The following is a 13484-nucleotide window of genomic DNA, read 5'->3' on the forward strand; positions in this document are numbered from 1 at the left end:
TGTTCATGTTTTTTATGAGAGCACACAGCAACACAGCAGAATACGGCAGCAAGAGATCATCATCTGCTCCTGAATGTTAGTAAGACCAGATCGATGGTGAAAGAGCAAGCTGAACTGGAAGGCCAACAAATGGGCTGTATACTGGAGGAAGATGAGCTCCTTCAGCTGTGTTGGAGATCTTCATTCACACACTTGTGGTGATCTCTGTGAACGTCTCTGTGGTCTGCAGCAGCATCGGAGCCGGGACAACAACACTGGCTGAACTGATGAGGAAGGCTCCATGGCTGGAGGTCACTGATCTCCATCCTGGATCATCCAGACCTCTCTCTACACCACTTGCTGAGCAGACAGCATACAGAGTGATGTCACCAGACTGGATATAGTCCCAGTGACAGGGAAAAGGAGGTATTCCATGACACCTTTTTGAGTGGTAACTGGAGGTCGCTTGCTGTCATTAAGAGAAATTTGGTCAAACAGAAGGGGTGTCACTGAAAAAGACCCAGTGATTGTTTTGCTTGGATGCTGCAGACACCTGTCGTTTGCACTGAAGACGCCAACTTCTCCTCAGGTTGTAAGAAGTTGTAAGAGAGTCGGGTCTGTTAGGATGAAGTCAAAACAGTGTTTTTTTTCCTCGTCAGTTATCTTTTTTAAGAGCTGCTCTTATTTGTAGCTGCTCTGCGTTACTTTGGTCCAGGTGCATCTCAGCAGAGACATCCAGAGGATGATTCCCAGTGACTCTCCCGAGTTTGTGAGGTAAACCCTTTGTGCTGATGGAGCTCCACAGCATCAGTGCAAACACAGTTTCCAGCACACACACAGTTAGCTGCCAGTATCATGTTGGTATTTAATTTTGTGTGTTGTTCTTTAAAGCTTGGAGAGCGTCTGCAGTAAAATGACTCGTTCGTTTAAGTGCTTCGTTTGGCTCCGAGCTCAGTTTTACGTTACCGGAGCCACTGTCACTTTTGACAACTTAAAGGCCACATGAATTATTAATCAAGTGGTTTTGGCGGCGAATGAAATAATGGGAGGCCAAAACATAAATGATGAAAAGTAAATAGGTAGTATTTCATGGCTCCAGGGATGATATGTAATTGGTTGTGTGAAAACAACCAGCGTGAATGAGACGCTGACCTGACCTTAAAAAGACAGACGCAGCAGTGTTTGATTGGGAGTTTCCACTTTGGTTGTCTCCGATGAGAAAAGAAAGATGCTGGCAGAGCTTTTTATGAGCCGCCCTCGAATAAATAAACACCTTATTAAAGTTACCGGCAGACACGCGACCAGCAACAGAAAGGAGGCTCTGCGGGGGGGCCGCCCTGGGTTGCCAGATAATCAGCTGTCCCATCCCTCGCTTTCCTTTCTCATTTTGCTTAGAATGTGTTTCAGAAACATGTTGCAGGAAAACAAAGATGGCAGGAAGTCAAGACGTAACATGTGGAACGTTAAATACGCCGCAACAATGAAGCAGTTGGTAATTAAGTAACTGGCAGAGCTGCGATCCAGCTGGCATGAATCAGAAGCAGACAGTCAGAAACGAGGTTACAGAAAATCTTTCTCCAAACTGGCCACACTTCAAACCAACATCAGCGAGCAAAACCTCACACACGACTTCTAACGCCGGAGCTGGAGACGCGCCAAACCGGAGAACCACAAACGTATGTTTCTCACGGTTACAGAGACCACGCCTTCTGACATAAGGATATAAAACCCAGCAGTCTTTTTGTTGGTGTTTGCTTTTGTTTGGGAGGAGGACTTAAAGCTTTTTTTCACATAATAAAATTGTCATTTTTTCATTGTGATGTCATCAGAATCGTTCGACACATCAGTTTCATTCAGCGTTTGAAACTCGTTCCATGTTTTTACAACATGCTCGATGGAAGTCTTTCCGACTGGAGAGCCGCACCGCAGACAAACCTCCACATTAGGCCTCAGTCACACGGGCACAGAGACCAGTCTGTGACCCCCCAGCCTGGCAACCATCGGTCGCTATGCAAAAATATGTATTCTCCAAATGGCCATGAGAGGTGTGCTGCGCTGCACCAGAAACCGCCCGCTGAGTTCTTTGATGTCTTGCAGATTTCCACATCGTCTTATCTGCAAACAGCGGTCGAGAGCGTTCATGCTCAAAGCAAAAGTTCCACTTGTTGAAGCACGCTGGTGTCACTGGTGAGGAACATCTTTCACTTGGAAGGTGAACGGCCACCGTTTCTAGTTTGTGTCACAGTTTTTCATATTTTTTCAACCACTTAGTAAGTAGTTGTGAGTGTTTGCACACCAGTCTCCATCTTCCACGTGACCACAGCTATCTGCAAGAAACCAAAGCAATCACAAGGAGGTTTTTTGGTTCTGCACCCTCTTTTCTCACCCAGCAACAGCCAGAAATGCCAGCATGTGTCCCCCTGTTCCTGTATTACTGTAGCTAAAGACTCGCACATATGACTCAGCTCTCCATGAATTATTCTTGTGTGTTTTTAAAGTTTCAAACTTCAGCGGGAGTCATGAAACAGCAGCATCCAAACTTTGATTAGGAAACAGAACTTCACAGAAACAATAGATACAAAGATCAGACATGATAGAGAAAGACTGAACCCACCATCGGAGCGTTTATTGGTCTGATTCCATCATGCATATCAGTGCAAATGCTGTTCTGACAATTCCAGCCACGAGTCACATGGTTAAACTCGGATCAGCTGGAACAACAAATCTTCCCAACTCAGGGTTAAACTCTGATTTTCTGGAATCAGCTCCAGCTTCTGTGATCCACTGAGGCGAGCACTGACCGTGGCACCATTACGTCACTGACTGCAGCTCAACAGGTTGTTGGTTGGAGCTCCATTACTAAACTAAACGTTCTACATATTGAAAAGTTAATGTATGAAAGCCAACTACGGCTCATGCAGAGAGACTTTAAGTGTTCAGTGACTGGAGGGGCAAATGGTTCTGGTTAATTTGATTTGATGCTGTAGGCTGATAAATTAAAGTGATTATAATTAAAGGCACTTTTTTTAATTGGTCCAAATTGACTGAAACACTGAAGGAGCCTCAGTCTCATCTGTATCCATACATAAAATCATTGAATCATTGATTTCAGCTGCACTCTCTGGATGTTTGTGGCGTGTGGTCACATCAGTCTGAGGCAATCTAAAAGTCTTTTTAAAATGTCGTCTGTGGTGGAAATTTCAGACTTTCTGCTGATGTGCTGGAGGTTGTGAGATTTCTCTTCATGTTTGTTGAACTTCTCTAAGCTGCCTGAGGTGAAAGCTCCAAAGAAAAGTTAAGTTTTTTTATGATTTTCACTGAAATGTTTGACTTGTTCTGATAATCAGACTAAATGATATAACTACAGTTTGTTTGATAGAAATTGTTGTTCTTACAACATGTGACTGACTGCTGTACAACACTTACTCGTTCTAATAACAACCTCTGTCTGTACAGTAATCGCTGTGAGCTCAGAGTTTCTGCTCTGACGTGTAGCTCACAGGAACTGGAAGGTTTCTGCTTCAACTGGTTCTGATGTGCTGCAAACTCCAGACCAGCTGATGGCACCAATTTGTTGTTTGCCAACCATCAATAAACTCAGAAAAGAAGAAGAAGCCAGACTTGTGGCTCTAAGGCAGCAGAGTTAAGAAAACAAAAGGACGACATTTAAAGGGGGTGAGGTAAGACACAGGTGATATAGCAATGAAGAAGAGATGATCAGCACATTAGGAATCAGTAACTTAAACAGGATGTTTGTCATCAGAGAGGATTCATCTGTGTCCTGAAACAGAAACACTGGATCACAGTTTTATTTCAAAACAACACAGAAGAATCCAAACTGCTCGTTTTTCTTCTAATACAAAGAAGAATAACATTAACAGCAGGCTAACGAGGCTACATTAGCTTACTTACAGTTTGTAGTTTTTAATGACCAAAGGATTATTTTGAACCGTGAATCAAGGAAATCAGCTTTATTAGAGTCTAAGCATAAAAATATACCAATCAGAATAGAATACGTCTCTCCAGCAGTTGAGGTGGTTCACACTTCTGGGTAGGATGGCTCCTGGGGGCATCCTGGGTGAAGCATTTCAGGCATGTCCTACCGGGAGGCTGCCCCAGGGCAGATCCAGGCTCGGGAACGCCTCTGTGTTCCCGCTGAAGAGCTAGAAGAGGTGGCTCAGGACAGGGAAGTCTGGGAACCTCTGCTTACACTGTTGACCTTGCAGCCCAAACCTGGATAAGCAGCAGAAATTGGATGAATAGAATAGAAACTATTATAAAACAGGTTTTGTTACTTCTTGTTTCTGGTGAAATCTTCGAAATACTTCGTATTAAGGAAAGATGCTGCAGAGGTCTAGGTTCCCCCCCCCCTGCTAATGAAAGCATAGTTTAGAGGTTTGTTTTTCCTCTCTTTCACTGGAGGTTCTGTGAGGTTCACAAAGTCCTGTCTACTGCAGAATCTCTGCGTGTGAAGAAGCAGCTGCTGATCTCCTCGGTAAGACAGCCAAACATTTCTGACTGTTTCAGAGCAACCAAGACAAATTACCTTTTTGTTTCTGCCGACACACCTGCAGTTTGAAGCCCCCGAACACCTGATGGTGAACAAGCAGAGGTTAAACATGTTTGATCGTTCTGCCCAGTGCTGTGAAGGCGGTCTCCAAGCTGCTCTATGTTATAATCAACTTCACATTTTGCAGGAGCACAGAGAAAAAAGGCAAAGCACAGAAAGAGGAAACGCGTAGTTTGCAGATCATGCCCCGTATTTGTGATCATCCCTCTGCAGCTCTTTTCTCTGACCCGATCTGAACGAGGCATTTTCTTCTGTGGATGGTTGGTAGGAAACCCCAGCACATCAGCAGCTTCTCAAACACTCAGACCAACCGCGCCACGTTCAGAGTCACTTAAACCACCTTTCTTTCCCATTCTGATGCTCAGATTCAACTTCAGCAGGTTGACCATGTCGACAGGCCTAAATGCAGTGAGATGTCGTCGTGTGATTGGCCGATTGAAACGCAGTTGAACAGGTGGACCTTCATGTAAATGTTGCTGTGGGTGCACGCTGACCTTTTTTATTTTGGGCCTGTTTGTGGATGAGCCCACTCTAGAAGGACCTGGAATCGTACCATTATATGAAAAAGGGAAGGATGTCCAGATAGCGACAGAGAGAAAAGCGTGTCAGGAGAAAGTGAAGAAATGAGATGGAAAAGGAGCAGCAACTACCTGCATTTCAATGATACTGGTGAGTGCAGACTTTGTAAATCAGCAACAAACCTGAACAGAAGAACTGCTTACCTGTCCCTGCAGCTGGAGAAGAGCTGCAGGTGCACCACGCCCTTCTGACACTCAGACCAGCTGGCAGAGACAGCCAGTGATTTCCAACCTTTTGTCCAGCCCTTAACCCTTTAAGACCTACCATAGCACCAAGGCCGCCAGAGCTTACTTTATATTTTTACATGCTGTAGTGCCATTTTTGGGAGCATTTCAAGTTGCTATACATCAATACAACTGTTATAGCCCAAATTTTAATAATATGTATGCATTAAGTCCATAGTAACTACATAAATTGCAAAAAAATGCAATAAACTACAAAAAAATTGAAAATCGTTTGTTTGTTTTTTTACATATATTTCTACTTAGAGAAATTTAAGACTTTAAATACAAAAAAGTTGCAAAAAATAGTTTACAACAGGAAATTTTGAATGTCTTCATAGTTTTATTTTTGAGATACACCAATTTTTATGGACTGCAGAAGAAACGAAAATAAATCCTATAATGTAAATTTATAATAATAATAATAATAATAATAATAATAATAATAATAATAATAATAATAATAACAACAATAATAATAACAATAACAATAACAATAATAAATTGCATTTATATAGCGCTTTTCTAGGCACCCAAAGCGTTTTACAATTCCACTATTCATTCACGCTCACATTCACACACTGGTGGAGGCAGCCACAGTTGTAGCCACAGCTGCCCTGGGGCAGACTGACCGAAGCGAGGCTGCCATATCGCGCCATCGGCCCCTCTGGCCAACACCAGTAGGCGGTAGGTGAAGTGTCTTGCCCAAGGACACAACAACCAAGACTGTCCAAGCCGGGGCTCAAACCGGCAACCTTCCGGTTACAAGACGAACTGCCAACTCTTGAGCCACGATTTGCAAAGAAAACAGCATGTGCATCAAAATAAACTATTTAAAGCAGTTCAATTTGAGTTCTAAGCATCCCAGAAACCATTCAGAAAAGCATGAAGTCAAACATGACTTTTAAAAACACCAGTGTAGACTTATAAGGCCTATAAGTAAAAAACGACCTTTTCTGCGAAAATGACATCACTTCCGGTTTGGCGGACATGCGATTGTTCGCGCAGACATTATTTCAATGTAGGAAGTGTTATGAACAGCTGATCGGATCGGCAAAGCTTTTCTGGAATATTATGTTTTTGTTGCTGCAAGTGCTTTTTATGCAATTTTTGCAAAGCTATGTGGAAGGAAACCGTGACCGTGATCTGCAAAAAAAATTATTGCGCTAGCTCACGTGGTTCCGGTTCTACAGGAATTTAAAAATAGTTACGCAAAATGGAGCGTGCCTGCTCCGACCGGCTTTAAAGGGTTAAACCCCACAAATCCATAAAAATAATTGCTAACCAAGAGCACAAACATTCATATTTGCCAAATTAGGCTAAAATAGAAGATTGATACTAACTGAAGAGCAATTTGGGAGCCAAAGCAGAAGAGCCACATCTACTGTTCAGTCAGATTTTACTGTTCCCACATGCTGAGGAGGCTCAGTGGTGCAGCAGGCAGCAAAGACTGCAGACTGTGCAGGAGGAAGACGTGAATTTGAGCATTCAGTTAGAAATAAAGTGATTTCAGGGTTAGAACATTCACTTGTTAACCGGCTCTTTGTGATTTTTCTTGGCTAAGCAAAGATATCCGCAGCCTGAGAAAACATGTGAACCACCATAATTCTCCCTATTCAGTACACGCTTGTTGCATTTCAGCTGTAATAAAGTCCTGATACTTGTCAGTAATGACTCCACTCTTAAATCACTGCCGTACGCTCTCAGGATCATCAAGTCGGCAGCTTTCCACCATTTTTGTTCAACATCAGGGCAGAAACTAACCAGGTGGGAGAAAATGAGCTTTTTTTCCTTATTTCCTCTTCATATTTTAGCTTTATGTGTGTGCCAGAGTTCAGAGAGGACAGTACCACACCATCCAGGAATCAAAGTGCAGCTTTAGCAGTTTTTTATACTGCAGTCATCAGGCCTGCTGTCGCTTTCTGCCTGAGAGTTCTTTACAGACTCCTTTTACTTTAGTGGGGTTGACTGAGGGGAACACCAGAGCTGCCTTTGAGAACAGATTGTCCAAGTGTCTGAGGATGATTCATCGCCGCTTGCCGCTCTCTGTGTGGTAGCAGCTTTTTTGTCCGAGGCCAGTCCGAGCTCTAACACTTCACACATGACCCCCAGCCTTGGCGATAAATATTAGCTTTAGTGGAAAAATCAGCGCTCGGCCTTTTCGCTGCAGCAACAGATGGAAGTTCAATCTCTATGTGACGCGTGAGTAACATGAAACTTTGTCTGCTGGTCCTTTCTTTCAGTGTTTCGCTGCATGCCTCATCACTGTTGATGTTGTGGAAGTCATTGTCTGTTGTTCCCAGTTTGCATGAATGTTGCGTGGCTTCATAAAATCTGAACCAAAGAGTCAAATATTTCAGTTTATTTGTATAACGCCAAATGTGGCCTTGAGGCACTTTTTACTGTAACGTAAAGACCCCACAGTAGTGAAGAGAAAACTCCAATATCCAACAGCCCCCTATCAGCAGGGGCTTGGTGACAGCGGGAAGGAAACACTCCCTCTTAACAGGAAGCAACTCTGGCAGAACCAGGCTCAGGGAGCGGCGGCCATTGGCTCTCAAATGACTTGACTGAGTCCACTGGCTAACAGGCATTCTTTCACCTGAACATAAACCAATTTTCATGGCTACTCCAAAGCTGAAAACTTGTTTCCTTCCTGCACATTCAGCTTTAGTTATGATGCTTCAGGTATCGGACACCTGGGATAAATTCTCACATTTAAGAAATAAGTTTGGTTTCAAGAAAAGTGAAGATAAAAGAAGGTGATTTTGTTGGTCCTGAAATCCGTGAACTGATGTGTGTGTCATGGTCTGCAGCGGCAGATCGTGTGGAATGAGGACAAAGGACCAAAATGGAGACACCTGAAATTGTCATGGTTTGTGCTGTGGAATAATGAAGGACCCGAGTCCCACACTTGTACACAAAAAGTCAAACTGAAATTTGAAGCTGTGTTTGCTGAGAAAAACTCTCACACTGAATACAAGAAAACAAAACTAAAAACATGAAACTCAAACTAGAAAACTAACCAGGAACAGAGAATTAGGAATTTGTCAGGAACACGGGGAAACACAGGGTACAACACGGAATGGACAGAGGACAACACAGGGCTTAAATACACCAGGGAGTACCAAGGGAATGGGAAACAGGAGGGCGACACAGCTGGGACTAATCCAACATAACGAGACAGGAAGGAAGCAAAACTGAGCCAAGAGAAAAACTGTTTTCTCTTGGTTTAGACATAACCAATGTCTCTGTTAAGGACGTACAAGTAAGTGACCATTCCTGTGTTATTTTTCATCTTAGCTTTGGGTTTCCCTTCAAGAAACCATAAAAACAGCCAGATCAGGATATTTTTCTCAGTTAATCTCATCATGCAAGAGAAATTCCAAGGTACTGTTTGACTCCATGAACTCAATTGTTTCCCCCGTGGTCCACCGAGTACCCGCGACCTCTATATCTGAGAGTGATGACTTTCTTTGTGGGTAAAGTTGATAATGTCCGTATGAGCACTGGTTCTTTAATACCGTCTGTTTGTGTCTCTGGGCCACCTCCCCCTCATTTACTGTCAGTGTTTAACCCAATGACCATACATGACCTTTCACTCCTGCTGGATAAAATGAAAATTACCACTTGTGCAAACGACATTCTCCCTGCTGGGCTGTTTAAAAATGCGCTCTCTGTCATTGGCCCGCCTATTGTAGAAATATGCAATGCCTCTCTTTCAACCGGGGTGGTCCCTGGGTTCTGTAAGCATGTTGTTGTTGAGCCCATATTAAAAAAGAGCAGTTTGGATCCAACTCAGCTTAAGAATTATAGGCCTGTCTCTAAGCTCCCATTACTGTAAAAAATTCTGGAAAAAGCAGTTGCAGATCAACTTACTGCTTTTTTAGAAAAACATGAAATCTATGACAAATTTCAGTCGCGTTTCCGTAAAAGTCACTCAACAGAAATCGCATTACTTAAAGTCTCTAGTGACATTATGATGTCAGCTGACTCCGGAGCATTCACAGTTATGGTTTTGCTGGACATCTGCCTTTGACACCGTTGACCATACCATCCTGATTAACAGGCTCCGGGACGTAGTCGGTGTGTCCGGTCTGGCTCTGGAGTGGTTTCAGCTGATGATATTCAGCTCTACTGCTCTTTTAAGCCGATGGAAGTCCATAAACTGTCTTCTTTAATTAAATGTTTAGCTTCCATTGAACAGTGGCTTGGTGACAACTACTTACAGTTGAACTCTGAGAAGTCAGAAACATTGATTGTTCCCCCCGACAGCCAGATATCTCTAATCAAACAGCATCTTGGTTCTCTTGGATCATCTGTTCAGCCGAGCCTCAGGTATCTCGGTGTTGTTTTTGATTCTGCCATGTCTTTAGACACTCTCGACAGTTAATTAGGAACAGCCTTTTTCAGCTAAGAAACATCTCCAAACTGCCAACTTTGTTGTCTAAATCTGAGTTAGAAATGGTGATTCGTGCTTTTATTTCATCTCGCGTAGATTATTGTAACATTTTTCTTTGTTTGAGCAAAAGGAATCTTGACCGTCTCCAGTCAGTCCAGCTGCTGCTACAAGGCTTTTAACTAAGACACGAAAAAGAGAGCACATTAGACCAGTGTTACGTTCATTACACTGGCTTCCAGTACATTTCAGAATTCATTTTAAAATCTTGGTACTGACTTTTAAAGCTTTGAATTGTGATGCCCCAGCCTACATTTCTGATCTTTTAGAACCCCACGCTCCCTCTCACAGCCTGAGATCATCGAATCGAATGTTGGTAGTCCCACAAACACATTTTAAGACCAGAGGAGATCTGTTAGAGCGCTGGCCCCCAGGTTGTGGAATGCTCTCCCTCCATCATTACGTTGCCTTGATTGTATTTATTCTTTTAAAAAGCAGCTTAAGACTCATTTATTTAGATTGGCTTTTAATTAGATCTGTGCTGTATGTTTGATTATTAATGTATTTTATGTATTTCTGTTTTTATATTACTGTGAAGCACTTTGTGGTTTTGTTCCTGTGAAGAGTGCTATATAAATAAATTGAATTGAATTGAATTCAACTGAAATGTTGACAGAAAGTAGTTTTAAACAAAAGCCAAGCTCTTTATTATAGGCTGTACGAGAATGCAGAAGGAAACCATGGCTAAACTAACCTCCAAACTGTAGGACCATGGAAACCTGGAACATGAAGGGAGAAAAGCTGACAAGGGACAGCTTGTGGATAATACGCTGCAGCTAAAGAGGGCCAGAATATCACCAAAGGTGCACTTTGGAATTCACATTGGAATGATTTCATCAGGAAATAAAAGTGATGGAAAATAGATATCAGGGAAAATCTAATATGAGCATGATTGGTGACTAGTGTTGGTTCTTACAAAGACTGATCTGTAAGCAAACATTTTCCAGCAGCCCAACCTAAACTGACAGAAATATGCTGTAACGTGTCTTTAAGAGAACATCTGCATGAGGTTCAGAATCCAACAGGAAAGCTATTTTTTTACACAAAGGAAGAAAGAAGAAGTTTTAGTATAAAAGGCAAAGGCTTATCTGACTTCTCTGTGCAGTAATTAAAAAAGTATTCTTGCAATTAAACTCAAACTTAAAAAAACTGATAAGAACTTTTATTTGGCACATTTTTATGCTACAGGTCCTTCCTGATGTGTGTCTCCCGCTGGGATCTGGCTGGGGCGTTTATGTGAATGTGTAAACCACTACACCAGGGGTGCCCAATCCCAGTCCTCGAGAGCTACAATCCTGCAGCTTTTAGATGCATCCCTACTCCAACACAGCTGAATCAAATGGTTTGATTACCTCTTCAGCATGCCATCAAGTTTGGCAAAGGCCTGATAACAAGCCATTCATTTGATTCAGGTGTGTCGGAACAAGGATGCATCTAAAAGCTGCAGGACGGTAGCTCTCGAGGACTGGGATTGGGCACCCCTGCACTACACTGTCAAACCAGAAAGGTCTCCCAGTCTTACAGCTGTAGGCACAGCAGTCCGGACACTCACTCAGACACTTTAACCGAGCTTAAATGTTTTCCAGCCCTGAAAATTTCATATGGATTTCTGCTGGGAAAACAGTCAAAGTGCTGACCTCTGTGTACATCTGTAACTCTGAAAGTAATCATGGTCTAATGTTAAAATGATTCACGTGTTCATTAAATCTGTGGTTCGGTTTGGCTTTCACACAGGCCCATATGCTGGTGCTAACAGGTTCCAGGCTTCAGGCTTTTTTAAAATAAAAGTCAAATTTCACACTGAGCTGATAAAGTGAAAGAGGATGAAACCACCCAGGCTTCACTTTAAAGTACAGGAACTTCACTCAGGAGGAGCAGCCGGTTCACGGAGATACTGGAGGTAATTAAAATCGGTGACCAGGGCAGGTTATATTCAAATCACCCCATCTCCTCTTAGACAAATAAATCCCCTCCGAGTGCGGCTTTAATGTCAGTCTGTTATTGGATGATATGGAGCTGCTGCAATCCGCAAGCAACGCTACTCTGTGTGTGTGAGGGTTTTAGAGGAGCTTTGCTCTTAAAAAATGAGCATGGCGTTAATTTCACTGTGCAGCTGATAAAGTCTGCATTCGATAAGTCCAAATGAACCATGTGCAGGTACTTGACCCTTCCAGTCCAAAAATCAAGGTGAAAAATGACGATTAAAGACTGTAAGCACTCATCCATCCGCCCGACGTGTTCACATGACCTAACACTTCCCCGCTGCGTGCTCATGTCTGAGTGGACATGGCATTGTGATGGGTGGCCTTTGTCAGCATGCACCTCTGCCTCTGAGATCATGAACACTTTCATAAATAACGAGCACTGGCATTATAAAGCAAACATTTTATTGTGCCGCTTACCTCCGTGCTACAATCCCACACCGGATGTTAAGCTTTTTATGGGATTGTGCCGGCTTCAAAAGGCCTTTATGACTTCAAGAGTGTTGTAAAATATTTCCAGGAGGCACATATAAACGGAATAAGCTCCTGTGACTGGTTGTGTTGCTTATGGAAGAGTACAAAACATTAAAGGACCCCTGTTTCTTTGCTTTATCAAACAAGAATTATTTAAATGCATGTGGCTGCACGGCCGGTCGGGAATTCTGAATCAAAGCTCGCAGCAACGCTTGAACCTGCCTCTGAAGAACAACTGAATGCAATCAGCATCAGCAGGAATGCATATTTTTAAAACATAAAAATGACCACTGCTGAGGCAACATCATGGAGCAGAACCTGGGAATGAACCAGCAACGACTGTAGGAACGCTAGACTGGAGAATGTGAGCCACTACGAAGACACAGCATCGTGGCCAATGTGAGCGAGACCCACGTCGATACAAATGTAGGCAGAATGCTAACATGTTACAATCAATCAGAATGAGCCGAGTGCACTGGTGGGCAGTCTGTTTACACAAGGGAACACAAGTTGCAGCAACTACATCACAATCCGTGGAAGGATTTCTGAATTCCCGTTTCAGATGTTTGGCTGGAGTCTGGATGTAAGTAGTTTATGTAAGTCTCTGATTATGTAGGCAGCAGCAGATCTGTGGTTTCTGCTAATTTCTTGCACTTCATTGTTGTTATGAACAGATAATGCTTCATTGCCAGCTTGACCCAATTCAGTTGCAAACTCATAGCAGATGGACTTTGTGTCATTGTTGTCTTGATGCACAAAAGTTTCTTTGAGTACGGAAACTGCTCACAGACCTGGTCCCCGTCTTTAGAGCAACCATTTCAAACACAAGAAGATTGGAAGCTTCTTGGATTGGAATTCAAAATCCTGCTCCTCACATACAAGGTCTTAAATAATCAGGCCCCATCTTATCTTAATGACCTTGTAGTACCATATCACCCTATTAGAGCACTTCGCTCTCACACTGCAGGCCTACTTGTTGTTCCTAGAGTATTTAAAAGTAGAATGGGAGGCAGAGCCTTCAGTTTTCAGGCCCCTCTTCTGTGGAACCAGCTTCCAGTTTGGATTCAGGAGACAGACACTATCTCTACTTTCAAGATTAGGCTTAAAACTTTCCTTTTTGCTAAAGCATATAGTTAGGGCTGGACCAGGTGACCCTGAATCCTCCCTTAGTTATGCTGCAATAGACGTAGGCTGCCGGGGATTCCCATGATGCATTGAGT

General features: G+C 42.9%; 1 long non-coding RNA gene across 1 annotated transcript; it reads left to right on the top strand.

Annotated features, from left to right (window-relative positions):
• The first annotated feature begins 8509 nt into the window (after positions 1–8509).
• On the top strand, positions 8510–11011 carry LOC109197398 (uncharacterized). The gene is made up of 3 exons (XR_002058520.2): positions 8510–8617; positions 10463–10611; positions 10997–11011. It is a non-coding gene; the product is annotated as an uncharacterized LOC109197398 (long non-coding RNA).
• Positions 11012–13484: the final 2473 nt, after the last annotated feature.

Source organism: Oreochromis niloticus, linkage group LG5 (assembly GCF_001858045.2).
Source record: "Oreochromis niloticus isolate F11D_XX linkage group LG5, O_niloticus_UMD_NMBU, whole genome shotgun sequence".
In the NCBI taxonomy this organism is placed as follows: Eukaryota; Metazoa; Chordata; class Actinopteri; order Cichliformes; family Cichlidae; genus Oreochromis; species Oreochromis niloticus.